We start from the raw sequence: 14003 nt of genomic DNA, 5'->3' as shown, positions 1-14003 counted from the left end.
GACTCTTAAATATAGAGAATAAACAGAGGGTTGCTGGAGGGGTTGTGGGAGAGGGGATGTTTAAATGGGTAAGGGGCATTAAGGAATCTACTCCTGAAATCATTGTTGCACTATATGCTAACTAGGATGTAAATGAATGAATGAATGAATGAATGGAGCTAGTCTGAATGGCAAGGGCCAGAGCTCTCATCGTTAACCTCCATGTAGAATGCAATGTTTACTGAAGAATAAGCAATAAAAGTGCTACCTTGAAGGTCATGTATAATAAAAACTTAACAGTAGCCATGGCAATTATTTAGAACCTAGTCCAACAACAACAAAAAATATTCGGGGAATAGTACTTTGTTTAAAATTCCAGATTTATATAGTAACGAGAAAAAGCTGGCAGACTTTGGGACGCCTGGGTGGCTCAGTCAGTTGACTGTCCAGCTCTTGGACTCTTGGCGCCTGCTTAAGATTCTCTCTCTCCCCCTCTGCCCCTCTTCCCCGCTCGTGCGTTCTCTTTCTAAAATTAAAAAAAAAAAAAAAGAAATAATTAATTTTTTAAACAAGCAGGCAGACTTTTACTCAGTTGGTTTTTAATTCTTTCCAGATAATATATTTCTTTATTACCTGCATCTGAAGCAGAACTGTAGCCCTGACCTTGGTACAAAAATTAGAGCAAATTCTCATAAGCTCAGCAAAAAAATAGTAACACAGAAGTGCTACTATTTAGTGATCGGTCACTTACTATGCTTCGAAGCCTCTGCTTTTCAAATACTATTCCATTAATCGCTATTCTGACTGTGAGTTTAAGTGTCTTGATTATTTACATGTTACCAATGAGACAACTGAGGCATAAAGAGATTAAGTAACCTCCTTATGTAATCATGGCTAAGATCACACAGGAGCTGAAAAATAATCCTGTGAGCCAGGACTTGAACCCAGATCTGTCTGGTGTTAAGGTCTGCAGTCTTTTTTTTTTTTTTATAATTTTTTTTTAATGTTTATTCATTTTTGAGAGATAGAGAGAGACAAAGCATGAGTGGGGAAGGGGCAGAGAGAGGGAGACACAGAATCCGAAGCAGGCTCCAGGCTCCGAGCTGTCAGCACAGAGCTCGATGTGGGGCTCAAACCCATGAACTGCGAGATCATGACCTGAGCTGAAGTCGGATGCTCAACCGACTGAGCCACCCAGGCGCCCCAAGGTCTGCAGTCTTAATGACTTCATGTCTACTAGAAAAGCAGCTTATACTTCTCTTATCTGCCACAGGATTTTCATGTTTGTAGTAATGGGTAGTGTCTTGTGAAAATTGGATGGAGAAAGAAGGAAGCAAGAACCAAAATGGGTTCAGAAAGGTGTTACTGGTATAGTGTGAAGAATAGCAGACTTGGAGTCACGGTACCTTTTTTTTGATTTATCTAATGACCTATGAAACTAATAGTATCTATTAGTATTTTTGCAGGATGTGGTTCACAGTAACAGCTGAGTATTTCTTTAAAATACATATTCTTAGAGCTTACTTCAAACCTGGTGAATTAGAATTTTTGAGTTGGAACTTAGGAATAGGAAATACGTCAAATTTAAGGTAAAAAAAAAAAAACACAGGAAACTGAGTACCTGGGGAAAAGATACAATAGATAAGATATGGCAAACGAGGTTTATAATAATAAACTCTTACAAGTCAATAAAATGTTAGTAACGATAGGCATTTAGATAAAGATGAGATACAACGAAGTAGGTAATGTAGGTAAAGATGTTCAGACTGTGTTCAAGGTATGCCTAGGTCAGCGTGAGGAGAAACAAGAACTCTCAAAGTGATAGTTGCAGTATAAATTGGATAGTTGCAATATAAATTGCCAAATTAGAAAGCGAACAATTCTGATTCAAAAGAAAATAATAAGGATTTCCATTTTGGATACTTTGGCCAACTAGATACCTGGAATAACCCTTTTAGGCTGAAGTAATTAAAACTGTAAATAAGATATCTTTAAAAATTGTTGACCGTAGATGAGGGGAGACCACTGAGAAACCATAAAAAAGAAAAGTAAAACTCTGGTTTCTGGTCTCCCATGTGAGGAAGCTTGGAAGCTTGGAAGTTGCATTCTGTCTCAACAACAAGGGAAACGCTAAATAAACTGAAAAATTAACAACTTTAGTGAGATCCATCAGAGAAGTGAGAGGTTGTGGCACAGGAGGGAAGCAGAGGGTATGTGGGAACTCTCTGTACTGTATGCTCAATTTTGCCGTGAACCTAAAACTTAAAAAAAAAAAAAAAGTCTGTTTTAAAAAATTTGTTTAAAGATTTTCTGAGTTGAGACAAATGAAAGGATTTACAGAGGCCAAAAGTAGTACTAGGAGAAACTCCCAAGAAGTAAGAGAGCACCCAGGTCTGCTTTTTCCCTAATGGGAAATTTCTCCTAATCCCTAATTTCTCCTAAAGGGATTTCTCCTAATCCCTGGAGATTTTGATCTTTGGGGGTTTCAGTGCCTGTGTTATGCCAGGGAACAGGAGTGAAGTCGGACCTCAGAAGTCTAACAGGAGATCTCTTCATAAAGCTAGAACCCAAAAGGAAAATGAGAAACAAACCTTCTACAAAAAAAGGAGGAGGGGGTGAAAATTACTTGTCTCAAACTTGTAACAAAGGAGAGGTAGGTAATCTCCCATGAGAATTTATAATAACAGGCATGCCCAAAGTAGGTTTGAGGCCAAATGCATACAATCTGTGTGACTCCTAGAAATCTCTAAAAACTTTCAATAGATAATTTAATGTATCCAGGTTGATATAGTGCCCTTAAGCAAAAGCAAATCTTCTTTGCAGGAATGCGACTTCAACGAAATCCCAAAGCATTCCCAAAGATTCCAAAATGAATGAACGAACGAATGAATGCATGAATGAACGAATGAACAAATAAACAGCTCTAGGAAAAACAGATAATAGGGCAGAAATAAGGCCCCATAAGTGACAGCCAAAGAAACAACAGTTGTATTAGGCCCCAAAAGACTTAACATATTCAAATTGTCATGCATAGATTATAAAATAAACATACTTAATATATTTAAAGAAAAATTTAAAAGCTCAAAATGTGCTCAAAGAATAAAAGAATTTGAAGGGAGACCACTAAGATTTGGAAAACAGCCAGCAAGAATTTCTAGAAATGAAAAATAAAATAATTAGACTGATAAAACTCAGTGGAGCAAGTTAGAACAGTTTAGAGAAAATTGGTGTACTGAAAGGTACATTGGAAGAAATTACCCAGAATTCAAATTATCCAGAAAATGGAAAAATGAAAGAAATATTAGATAAGGAGGCTAGAGCAACAAGTTCCAAGAAGTATCTATTCAAAGTCTAAAACAGAAATAGCAGAAAAGGAGGAAGAGGCAATCTTCAAAGAGATAATGACAGAGAATTTTCCACATTTTATGAGAAACACACACAAAGCCTTCCTGTATCACAAATAGAATAAATAAAATAAATAAAAGAAAACTTTGACAAGTCATGGTGAAATCGTAGACAACAAAGAAAAGGATAATTTTTAAAACAAGCGGAGAAAAGTAACTCAAACATTACATTCTAAATTTGAGAATTAAAATTCCTTTAAAATTCTTGTGAAACATATCAAAATTAACATACTACCACATTCCCCAATCACAATGTGGTTTAGTTAGGAATTTTTATTTTTATTTTTTAAAGTTTATTTATTTTGAGAGAGAGAGTGAGAGACAGCACAAGCCAGGGAGGGGCAGAGAGAGGGGAAGAGAGAGAATCCCAAGCAGGCTCCACACTGTCAGCGTGGTGCCTGATGTGGGGCTCAAAGCCACAAATGACTAGATTATGATCTGAGCCGACGTCGGCCGCTTACCTGACTGAGCCACTCAGGCACCTCTAGTTAGAAGTTTTTAAATACAGCGAAAACACCGTGTAGTTAGGTACTTTAGAATATACACACATACTTCTAAACAACTCTTAGTCAAAGAAGAAGTCATGATGGCACTAACAATATTTAGAAATAAATTATAGTGGTAATATTATGTGCCATAAAGAGTCTGACTCCATCGGTGATGTTTGCTGATAATTTTCAGGCTCCACCACTCCTTCGCCTTCGTCTCACTGCTGGGCAAGGAGATAAGAAAGTTTGGATGTTCTTTCCTTCCTCTGATACATTCAAGCCACACAAGCTCTGGTCAACCTGTGGGAACTCTCACCTCAAACCCACCCCTTAACCACCATAAAATCCCAAGCCAGTTGCCCCTTCCTGCTCTCTCAAGCCATCTTTGGAGCTGCTTTCAAGCTTACCTTACTCCCCAGAAAACCTTATTATGTCAGGAATAAACTTTTTCATACTCTCAGTATATGTGTGGTGTCATCAGTCTCCACATCAAAACTTTGGGTGAAGCTGGCATCCCTCCTCTATAGGAGACCACATGTTATATATCAAAACTTTCTGTGTAAGTACTGCTGGGTTTATAGGGATATTTATAGTCTTAAACGATACATATATTGGAAAAGAAGAAAGGCTGAAAATTAATAAGCTAAGTCTCCAATTTAAGAAATTTGGAAAAGGGGCGCCTGGGTGGCTCAGTCGGTTAAGTGTCCGACTTCAACTCAGGTCACGATCTCGCGGTCCGCAAGTTCGAGCCCCGCGTGGGGCTCTGGGCTGATGGCTCAGAGCCTGGAGCCTGCTTCCGATTCTGTGCCTCCCTCTCTCTCTGCCCCTGCCCCGTTCATGCTCTGTCTCTCTCTGTCTCAAAAATAAATAAACTAAAAAAAAAAAAAAAAAATTTTTTTTTAAATTAAAAAAAAAGAAATTTGGAAAAGAATTGAGAACAAACCCAAAGAAAGGCAGAGTGGAGGAAATTAATAAATTAACATAAAGTTGAAAGACTCATCAAAGGTATAAACTAGCTATTCAAAAAGACTTATGGGGCACCTGAGTGGCTCCGTTGGTTAAGCTTCTGACTTCAGCTCAGGTCATGATCTCATGGTTGGTAGATTCGAGCCCGGCGTTGGGCTCTGTGCTGACAGCTCAGAGCCTGGAGCCTGCTTCAGATTCTGTGTCTCCCTTTTTCTCTGCCCTTCCCCAATTTGCACTCTGTCTCTCTCTCTCATAAATAGGGGCGCCTGGGTGACTCAGTCGGTTAAACTACTGACTTGGGCTTGGGTCATGATCTCATGGTTTGTGAGTACGAGCCCCGCATCAGGCTCTGAGCCTGCTTCAAATTCTGTGTCTCCCTTTCTCTCTGCCCCTCCACTGCTCATGCCCTCTCTCTCAAAAATAAATTAACATTAAAAAAATTAAGTAAATAAACATTTTAAAAAAAGGGCTTATAAAATAGGTAACTCTTGGGATGCCTAGCTGGCTCAGTTGATAGAGCATGTGACTCTTGATTTTAGGGCTGTGAGTTCAAGCCCCACGTTGGGTTTTGGAGATTACTTAAAAATAAAATCTTAAAAAAAAATAGGTAATTCTTTATAACTATAGAGATTTAAAGACAATAAAGTGAAAGCTTTTTGACAGCACATTTGAAAACTTAGATGAAATTAATAAAGTCCTAGAAAACTTAACTTACCAAAGCTGATTTTAGAATGAATAGAAAACCTGAATAGTCTACAAATGGTAAGAGAACTGAATAAGTAAATAATTTCCAGTTCACATAAGATGGTGTAGATTTGTTTCTCCCTGCTCCTTCCCACTAAATACATCTATAGACCCTGGAAGTAACACAAAAGGTAGCCAAAGTAGAACTCTAATAAAAGGTTGTAAAAAGAAGGCAAACTGGTTTGGAATCTCAATACCCAGCAGCAGCGTATTTTACAAACACCTCACCCAACGGCACCTCGGACCCAGTGTTTCTGAACACCCAACTTAGCAACAGCAAGTAGCCCAGGTTGGCTCATTCACCACTTCCCATTCCCCTTCCCCCTGCCGTCTCCCCACCAGTATCAAACAGGAAAACACCACCCAGTGAGCCTGGCATCACTGGCAAGGAGCCCTGCTAATGATTAGTGGTTAGGGATAGCACTTTTCTGGGCCTGAGATTCACTTCCCCCATCAAGAGATACTGGGACAGCTGAGCAGCACTGGACCGCTGGCCCCCATCACAATTTGCATCCCAAGCAGGAAAGTCGTCTTTGTCCTTGTGGGCCTGAGACTGCCCTCTCCTAGTCAGAGACACTAGAGAGGCCACATAACATGAACAGGAGAGGCGCTGTCACAACAGTAGCAAGGCATGGCACACCTTTTTGTCTTCATGGGCCTGAGATTTCCCTTCTCCATCCAGAGACACTGGGGTGGGAGGACAGGTCATCAGCAAGAGGGACCCCACCACAACAAGCTGCCCAGCCAGGAAGCTTCTTTGTCCCTGTAGAACTAAGGCTCCCTTCTCCTTGCTGGAGGACACTAGATGGCCCAGTCTGCACAAATCCTTCTGTTTTCTTAGGCAGCAACAGCAGGAACAAGTGGGAATCCCAGTGTCATCTGAAAAAAGCAAGTAAACCAAAATAATACCACAAAGGCTCTGAAAATTAAACTGTCACTGAAACTACAGCTCACAAAAGTTGGATAGAACGTGCATGCTAAACCTAAACAAGGTAAATGCCTGTTAAAATAAAGTGTTTAAATAGGGACCAGAGTTGTTTTCTTGTTGTTTTTTTTTTTTTTAAACATAATGGGCAAAATGTCCAGGGTATAATTGAAAATCACTCATCATACCAAGAACCAAGAAAATCACAACTTCAATGAGAAAAAGCGATCATCTAATACCAATATGGAAATGAATCAGATGTTGGAATTATCTGACAAGGATTTTTAAAGAGGCCATTGTAAAGTGCTTTAACAATCATTACAAATTCTTTTCAAACAAGAAAAAAACAGAAAATGTGAGCAAAGAAACAAGTTATATAAAAAGAAACATTAAAATTATAGAACTGAAAAATACAATTAAAAATTTCTTTTATATTGCTGGGTTAAATAGTAGAATGAAGATGACCAGGGATAGACGCAGTGAACTTTAGCACAAATCGATAGAACTTACCCAGTATGAACAAGAGGTAAGATAGGCTGAGGGAAAAAGAAGAATAGAGCTTCAGGGGATCAGGGACCTGTGAGACAATGCAAACATTCGTATCAGAGTCCCAGAAAAAGAGAGTGAGACTGAAAGAGTATTCAAAGAAATAATAGCTGAAAACGTCCCACATTTGGCAAAAGACACAAACCTATATATTCAAGATGAACAAATCCCAAACAGAACAAATCCGAAGAGGTCTACTCCAACACACAGCATAATTAAACTTATGGAAACTTCAGAAAAAGAAAAAAAATCTTGAAAATAGAAATTGTTACCAAAACCCAAGTTTGACTGCCCATTACTCAAAAAGCCAATACTCAAGAGTTTTGTTTGAAAAAGAGTTTGAGCTTTTTTCAGGTGTCTGGCAATCTGGGGAAAAGGCAGAATCTTGTCCAAAGGTCAGCTTTAAGGTTTCTGCCTGGTGCAGGGGTTTTTAAAGGAGTTTAGGGCAGTTAATCAGTAAAGAGAGTGCATTGATCTGTAACATTACTCTATTTATTATTTATTTATTATTTGAGAGAGAGAGCGAGGGGGGTAGAGGCAGAGAGAGAGAGAGAGAGAGAGAGAGAGAGAGAGAGAGAATCTTAAGCAGGCTTACGACCATGAGATCATAACTTGAGCCAAAATCAAGAGTCGGATGCTTAACTGAATGAGCCACCCAGGTGCCCCAATCCATAGCATTTTTTGATTGCATGGAGACTTGATGGTGCCAGCTACAGATGTTATCTCAGCTTGGAGATTGTGCAAGGGGGTCTAGTTCCTTGGTGCCCAGAGGGGAGGGAGGTTTGTGCAAGAGAATTTGGTGATGTGTAGATGGGCTTTGTTTTCGAAAAGAATGCCTGATCTATAGATACACGAAGAAAGATTTAGTTAATCACCCAGGCTGCAGGTACTTGCTGAGGCTTGAGAACTACCAGGTTGGCCAGAAGGGCCAAGGCAGCTTCCAGATGATGCCTATCCCCTATGAAGAACACTAATTCCAATGACAGAAGATGTCTCCTAAAAAATATGCAGGCCCAGAAGGAAGTGGTGCATTTTTCAAGTGGTGAAAGAACAGAACTGTCAACCATGAATTCTATTTCCTGTGAAACTATCCTTCAGGAATGAAGAGGAAATAAAGACACTTGTGAAGGAAAGAAAATGCCAAGAATTGGTCTCTAGCAGACCTACCCTTATTAGCTAAAGAAACGTCTTCAAAGAGACAAGATATGATAAAAGAAGGAATCTTGGAGCATCAGGAAGGAAGAACAATGGGAAGATTAGAAATATGGGTACATACAGTAGACTGTCCTTCTCCTCCTGAGTTCTAGAAGTCATATTTGATGACTGAAACAAAAACTAACACCACCTGATACTCAAGACAATGATATTTGAAAGTGGAGAAGGCAAAGGGACCTAAATAGAAGTAAGGTTACTAAACTTCACTATAAATGCTCAAATGTTGATGCCAGCAGAACATAATAAGTCATATATTTATATTGTAATATTTCGAGCAACCACTATTTAAAGTATACAAAGAGATCCACTCAAACACACCACATTTATTTTTTTTTAAACGTTTATTTATTTTTGAGACAGAGAGACAGAGCATGAACAGGGGAGGGTCAGAGAGAGGGAGACACAGAATATGAAGCAGGCTCCAGGCTCTGAGCTGTCAGCACAGAGCCCGACGCGGGGCTAGAACTCACAGACCGCAAGATCATGACCTGAGCTGAAGTCGGCCGCCTAACCGACTGAGCCACCCAGGCGCCCCATCGAACACACTACATTTTAAAAAAATGTTCAAATAACCCACAGAAAGGCAAGAAAAAGAAACAAAGGAATGAGAACTAGTGGAAACAAAAACAATAAAATTGCAGACTTAAGCATTAACAACATCACCTTGAGTGTGGTCTAAATACACCAGTTAAAAGGCAAAGATAAGTGGGATGGATAAATAAACATCACTTAAAAATATGCTGTGTACAAGAAATTCACTTCAAATTCAATGAAATAGGTAGGTTGAAAAAAATGATTGAAAAAGATTTACGATGCAAACATTGATCTAAAAAACCAGGAGTGGCATATTAATATCTGATAAAGTAGATTTCAAAGCAAAGGATATTACTAGAGACAAAGAGGAATATTACACAATGATAAAGGATCAGTCCACTAGGAAGATACATTAGTTTCCTAAGTACCACAAACTGGGTGGCTTAAAACAATATATTATTATCTCACAGTTTTGGAGGGTAAAATCCTGAAATTAAGGTGTTGGCAAGGCCATGCTCCCTCTGAAACGTGTAGGGGAGAATCCTTCTTTTTGCCTTCTAGCTTCTGGTGTTTTCTGGCAACCTTTGGCATTCCTTGGCTTGTAGATGCATCACTTCAATTTCTGCCTCTTTCATCACATAGCTGCCTTCTCCCTGTGTCTGTGTCCAATTTTTTTTCTTCTTATAAACCCAACCCTAATCCAACGTGACCTCATTATAACCTGATTACATCTATTTCCAAGTGAGGTCAAATTCACAGATACCAGGAGTTATGACTTCAACATATCTTTTTGGATGACACAATTCAACTCTTAACAGAAGATATAATTATCCTAAATGTGTATGCACTCAACTTCAGAGCTTCAAATTACATGAAGCAAAAACTGATCTAGCTGAAAGGAGAAATAGACAAACCACAATTACAGCTGGGGACTTAAACAGCCCATCTCAGAAACTGATAGAACTACCAGCCAGAAAATCAACAAGATCCTATTGAATGATTGTGTTGAATTCTACCTGACAGTCAAGAAATAGATAATTCCAATCTTAAACCAGCTCTTCCAGAAACTTATAAAAGAGAGAATACTTTATAATTTATTTTAAGAGAATGGTATAATCATGATAATTAAAATCCAAGAAAGAGAAAATAAGAAAGAAAATTATAGGTAATGCTCAATAATGAACATGGATTTAAAATTTTTAAATAAAATATTAGCAAACTGAATTTAGCAACATATAAAAGACATACTACATTATGACTAAGTTTAATTTATTCTGGTAATGCAACATTGATTCAACATTTGAAAATCAATTGATATAATTTCCAACATTAACAGATTAAAGAAGACCATATAACCAGTTCAAGTTATACAACTACTTAGTTAAATTTCAACACTCTTTCATGACTTTTAAAAAAATTGTTAGCAAATTAAAAATAAAAGGAAACTTCCTGCTGCAACAAAATTAACCCTACAACAAATATCATATTTACCTCTGAAAAAAATGAAGCATTCTCCTTAAGATTTATTAGAAGATACAGGTTATCTGTTACTACTTCCATTAATCATTGTTCTGGAGTCCCAGGCCAACACAGTAAGGCAAGGAAATAAATAAATTTATAAGTATTGTAAAGAAGTAAATAAAATGGTCATAATTCATAAATGACATGATTTTCTTTGTAGACAATCCAAAATAATCTAAAGACAAATTATTAAAGAGTATCTAGCAAGTCTGTTAGGTAAAATGTAATTACACAAATTATTACATTTTTATTTAGCAACAAGAAACAGTAAAAATAATATTTATGGAAACTTCAAAAATATAAATACCTAGGAAAAGCTAACAGAAGACACACAACACTTTCACTGAAAAAAAAAAAAGATAAACCTTTAATGAATTAAAGTTGCCCAAATAAAACAAGAGATACACCATGTTCGTGGATTGGAAAACATTATCATAAAGCTGTCAGTTCTCTCTCAAATACTTGTATTTTTTCAATGCAATTGCAATCAAAATCCAATAAATGTTTTTCTGATCTTAAAAGTTAATTCTTTTTCGGGGATCCTGAGTGGCACAGTTGGTTAAGCATCCAACTCTTGATCTCAGCTCAAGTCATGATCTCACAGTTCATGAGTTCGAGCCCCACATTAGTCTGTGCACTGATGGTGTGGAGCCTGCTTGGGATTCTGTCTCTCCTTCTCTCTGCTCCTCCCCTGCTTGTGCTTACTCTCTCTCAAAGTAAATAAATAAATAAGAAAAAAATTTTTTAAAGTTAATTCTATTTTTTTAAATTTATTTTTATTTTTATTTTTTTTGAGAGAGAGTGAGTGCATGTGCAAGTGGGAGAGGGGCAGAAGGAGAGAATCCTAAGCAGGCTCCACATTGAGTGTGGAGTCCAACGCCAGCTCTATCTCACGACTGAGATTATGCCCTGAGCCGGAATCAAGAGTTGGACACTTCACTGACTGAGCCATCCAGGCACCCCTTAAAAGCTAATTCTAAAATGTTTAGGGTCGGGGAGAGGTAGTGATTACAGATATTTGGATTAACCTTGGATAGAAGACTTTACATTTTCTAAGACTGTTTAATAAGTTACAAGTAAACTTCTGGGTTTGGTAGCTTATGCTATAGTCAGGCCTGGGGAAATACAAGTGGAGAAGGCTGGTCCCAGAAGAAAGCACAGAGATCTGTCTACCAGAGAATTATAAAGCACAGCCCTGTTGGGGAATAATGGATGAAGGGAAGAAAGCCAGTGTTGGTATGTGAAGGAACCTTGAGTCCACGCTGTTGAAGGTCCCTTTGTGCTTCCAGAAAATTACCGTATTTAAAAGGACTAATTTTAAAATCAGACTCTCAATCAATTCGTATTTTATTTTTGGAACCTGAATACTGTGCCCCAAGCAGAAATTCATTAGTTTGGAACTGGAGGATTCCTTTGCATCACATACTAAGATAAAAGAGTCACCGATAGTTAGTGAATGTGACAAAGCAGTGGCACCACAACTGGGTCGGCTAGATGAAACGAAGACAGAAGCTGACAGTGCTCGGGAGTGTTGTGAAGCCCAGCAGCCCCAAACGTAGGAGAATGAACTGAAAATAAACACGACATTTTCAGACACTCTACAGTTGGCTACAGGCATTCATTCAGCTTTCTCTGACATCATCTGGTAGGAAGAAAATACTTCCTTCGGTTTCAACCACAGCTATTCAGGTTTCCTGTTCTGGTTGTAAAAAAAATCTTCAGAGGAGGGGGTCTACTCAGCTCTTCTGCTCCACATTGTGCATCACTGCATACATTTCATCTGCCAATTCACCAGCTCTTCCCAAGAGAACTTCTTCAAACTGCTCCAAGTATATAATTCTAAATTATGCCCCATTACTTCCCTGCATAGATCTTGATCAGAGTCTTGGCTGTAATTGTCTACATTTTCATTTTTTCTGAAGACGTGTCCCCTTGGTTGAGTGAAAAGAAGCTGCTTCTGCTTTTAGTTGGTCTGTTAGACTCTTCAGAAATAGTTTTTTTGTTGTTGAGAGATTTGCAGAAATTAAAATGTAAGGGGTTTTCTCTTCGGCTTTAAATAATATGGCTTCTGAAACTTTCCTCTTCATTTGAAATTCTCTGTAAGTGGAATTATTATATGCCCATTCTGTTTTAGCATTTAACTGTATAGTGTGCAAACCACTAACACATTAATCCTACCACAGTTAATTTAGATCTTCCAAGGTATAAAATTACCTAATGTTTCTCTTGTACTGGTAAATGAGGTTATTTGATTCTTTTGCAAAATTGAATAGCCATAGGTAAACGTGGATAGATGGCTGAAGTCTTCAAGATTTCTGTGAGCTACCGTTGGGGTCTGTATTGCCTTTTTTCTTTTTCTTTCTTTTTTCTTTTTTTCACATTTATAGGGCAATTGAGATGCAGAGAAAGGAAGTAGTAGTAATTTCATAATGAACTAGTGAAAAACGTCCACAGCTTTAAACTATAACCTGAGATGTATAAAGGATCAACGTGCTTTGAGACTCCTATCACAGTATAATTCTGGTTTGTTATTACTCATTACGTGCTGATGCCAAACTTTGAATATTTTTGTTTCAGAACAAAGAAAACATAGGCCACCAGTTTTGCTTGTAAATATAATAAATTTCCTTCCAAATGTCTTTAAAAATAAAACAAAGTAAAATAAAATGTTTATGGAAAGGCCAAGAATAACTAAGACACTCTTGTAGAAAAACTTAGAGATGAATAGACATACCTACAAGATATGAAGAGTCTTTATACAGCTATAGTAATTAAGGATGGTGTGACATTGGTGGAGATGTAAAGAGTCTAGTTGAATAAAATGAAAGCCTGGAAAGAGACACAAATACTGAAACGTGGTATATGATAGAGTTAGCATAGCAGATCAGTAGAAAAGGATTATTTGTTAACAAACAGGGCTGGCATAATTGGTTATCTATGTGACGGAAAATAAAATTATACCCATACCTCACATTATACGCAAAAATTAATATCAGATGGTTTAAGAATCTAAATGTCAAAGACAACTCTATAAAAGTTCTAAAAGACCATATAGATGAATGCCTCTACAAGACACTTTACAATACAGGGCCTTCATACATGCTGGCCCTTCTATCCAGAATGGTCTGCCTTGCCCTCTGCCTGTTTAACAGCATCTTGCACTTCAAATTCTAGCTCATATGTTACTTGCCCAGCAAAGCCTTCTTAATTATCCAGGCTTAATCAGATCCCCTGGTTATAAATGCTCAAAGGTCATTCTACTTTTTTCTTTTTAAAGTATCTTTCTTTGAGGTATAATTTACCTAAAATAAACTTGACAAATCTTAAATGTACAGCCTGATGGATTTTTACATGGGTAAATACCTGTGTAACCACTACCCAGACAAAGACATTGAACATGCCTCACCCAAGTATAAGTGGGTGGCTTCTTCCTATTGTTGAATAAAAGGGCAGTAAGGTCTGGATGGAGGTGTTGGCTAGCAGATAATGAAAAACATCAACAATTCATTGAGGCCAAAGTCAGTGCAAACCCCAGGTAGGATCCTTTAAAGGGAATGCATGTCATATATTGGCTTTGGAAGCAAAGCCCATTTATTCTACTCAAAGCAATTTCTAATTCGTACTTAAGTCACTTTCTGAACTCTATTCTGCGTGTGTGTGTGTGTGTGTGCGTGTGTGTGT

General features: G+C 37.9%; 1 long non-coding RNA gene across 1 annotated transcript in view; it reads left to right on the top strand.

Annotated features, from left to right (window-relative positions):
* The window catches only part of LOC131517433 (uncharacterized), a 55072-nt gene that overhangs the window by 27871 nt on the left and 13198 nt on the right, over positions 1-14003 (top strand). The window lies entirely within an intron of this gene.

This window comes from Neofelis nebulosa, chromosome 7 (assembly GCF_028018385.1).
Source record: "Neofelis nebulosa isolate mNeoNeb1 chromosome 7, mNeoNeb1.pri, whole genome shotgun sequence".
NCBI classification, from domain to species: domain Eukaryota; kingdom Metazoa; phylum Chordata; class Mammalia; order Carnivora; family Felidae; genus Neofelis; species Neofelis nebulosa.
This window is presented reverse-complemented; position numbering and strand designations above follow the sequence as displayed.